This window comes from Ipomoea triloba, chromosome 7 (assembly GCF_003576645.1).
Source record: "Ipomoea triloba cultivar NCNSP0323 chromosome 7, ASM357664v1".
NCBI classification, from domain to species: domain Eukaryota; kingdom Viridiplantae; phylum Streptophyta; class Magnoliopsida; order Solanales; family Convolvulaceae; genus Ipomoea; species Ipomoea triloba.
Window position 1 is genome coordinate 11,371,359 of NC_044922.1, and position 2,428 is coordinate 11,373,786.

At 52.4% G+C, this 2,428-nt stretch overlaps 1 pseudogene; it reads right to left on the reverse strand.

Annotated features, from left to right (window-relative positions):
* LOC116024117 overlaps positions 1 to 2,226 on the reverse strand; it is a 12,270-nt pseudogene extending 10,044 nt beyond the window's left edge.
* Positions 2,227 to 2,428: the final 202 nt, after the last annotated feature.

The following is a 2,428-nucleotide window of genomic DNA, read 5'->3' on the forward strand; positions in this document are numbered from 1 at the left end:
CGTGTGATGTGACATTCTACGCAGAATTTCTCGAACTCTTGCCCCTCGAATTGAAGTCCGTTGTCGGTGATGAGTTGCATTGGGACTCCAAAACGGCATAGGATGTTTTTGTAGATGAATTGCTTACACTGGGAGCTGGTGATGCAGGCCAGGGGCTCGGCCTCTACCCACTTAGTAAAATAGTCCACCGCTACTATCAGGTATTTCCTTCATCCCGACCCCATAGGTAAGGCTCCCACTAAGTCTAGCCCCCATCGTGAAAAGGGAATAACCGAGCTGATAGGGTGTAGTTGGAGGCGGGCCGACCCGGGGCGGTTTGAAATTGTTGGCAAGTCTTGCAACTTCGGGCGTAGTCGACGGACTCTTTAGCCATATTAGGCCAGAAATACCCCTGTAGGATGGCCCTTCGGTCCATGGTGTAGGCCCCTTGGTGGGCTAAGTAGGTACTTTCGTGAATTTCTTCGATCATCGACTTTGCCTCCTCTGGGTACAGGCAGCGCAAGAGGGTACCGTTGTATGACCTCTTATATAGTGTGTCTCCGACGACCAGGTAGGCGGGGGGTTGTCTTTTCACGAGTTTGGTCTCCACCTCGTCGTGGGGGAAGTGCTCCCGTCTCCTTATACTCTCTAAGGTGGTCCAACCAGCCGGGGGGTCGGGCTTGCACGGGGAGGACCGTGTAGGATTCCAAGCTCGACCTTTTAACCTCTTCCACTAAGGTTATTTTTTAAATGAGTTCCGGGACCCCCAGGCTAAGTTTGGAGAGCATGTCTACGTCCTCGTTCTGCTCCCGGGGTACCTGTAAAACTTCATAATTGATCAATTGGCCCAGCAACTGAAGTACTACGTCCCGATATCTCCTCATGCTATCTTCATTGGCCACAAATTCGCCCGTGACTTGGCCTACTACCAATTTGGAGCTTCTCGACCCTCATATTTAGGGCGAGTTGGAGTCCCCCAAGGAGTGCTTCGTACTCAGCCTCATTGTTGGAGAGGTTGAAGTTGAATCGGAGGGCATAGTAGGCTCGGAACCCCTCTTGGGTTATGATGACGACCCCTCCCCCACAACCTTTGGGGCTTGAGGACCCGTCTGTCGAAAGGGTCCATCACTGCTCGTCCTCATTTCGGATTTGCTCGGTGGCCTCTCGTGCAGTGCATTCGACTATGAAATCGGCTAATGCTTGCCCTTTGATAGCTGGTATAGGTGTGAAGTGGATGTCGAATTCGCTCAGACGCATGGACCATTTGACCAGCCTGCTGGCCGACCCCGAGGTCCTCAGCACCGAGTCCAGGGGCTGGTTGGTGAGGACATGCACGTGTTGGGCTTGAAAGTATTGCCCGAGCTTCTTGGCAGTAACGTCCACTGCAAATATGGCCTTTTTCAGTGGGTGTGTACCTGACTTTTGGCCCCCTTAGAGCTCAGCTCACATAGTAGACGGGTCGTTGGACCCATTATCACGGAAGCGGCCTGGGCTATGCCCAAGTACAGGTACAGAACGTCTCCCTACACGGGTTTGGCTAGGGGGGAAGTGACCTTAGGTATTGTCTTAAGATCTTCGAACGCCTTTTGGCACTCTTGGGACCATTCGAATCCCTTAGCCCTCTTGAGTACCCCCAATGAAGGGTAGGGACCTCTCCGCCGACCTTGAGAGGAAACGGCTTAGGGCCGCCAACCGCCCGTTGAGGCGCTGGACATCCCGGAGGGACCTCGGAGGTTCCATGTCCAAGATGGCCTTAACTTTTTCGAGGTTGAGCTCTATGCCCCTCTTAGAGACCATGTACCACAAGAAATTTCCCCCGTGTACCCCAAAGGTACACTTCTTGGGGTTTAACCTCAAATTAAAACGCTGCATTATTAAGAATACCTCTGCCAGGTCATCTACATGGTGATTGGCCTCAGCACTTTTGACTATCATGTCATCGACATAGGCTTGGAGATTGCGCCCGAGGACTTGCTTGAACACCTTGGCCACCATCTGGGTATATGTAGGTCCTGAGTTCTTGAGCCCGAAGGCCATAACCTTATAGCAGTAGACCCCTTTGGGGGTGGTAAAGGTAATCTTCTCCTCGTCGGCTTCGTGCATAAATATTTGGTGGTACCCCCTGAAGGCATCTAAAAAACTCATGAGGGCGCACCCTGCCGTCTCATCCACCAATTGGTCTATGTTAGGCATGGAGAAAGGGTCCATAGGGCAGGCCTTGTTAAGGTTTGTATAGTCCACGCACATCCTCCAGGTTGGCGGCTTGGGGGCGAGGACCACGTTGGCGAGCCATTCAGCGTATAGGACCTCCCTGATTTGCCTTATGTCGAGGAGGGTATTGACCTCCTTTTTTCACAAACTCTCTCCTCTGAGCCAAGAGGTACCATTTGCGTTGCTGAATAGGTTTGACCGAGGCGTCTATGGCCAATTTGTGCGTGATGACATCCCG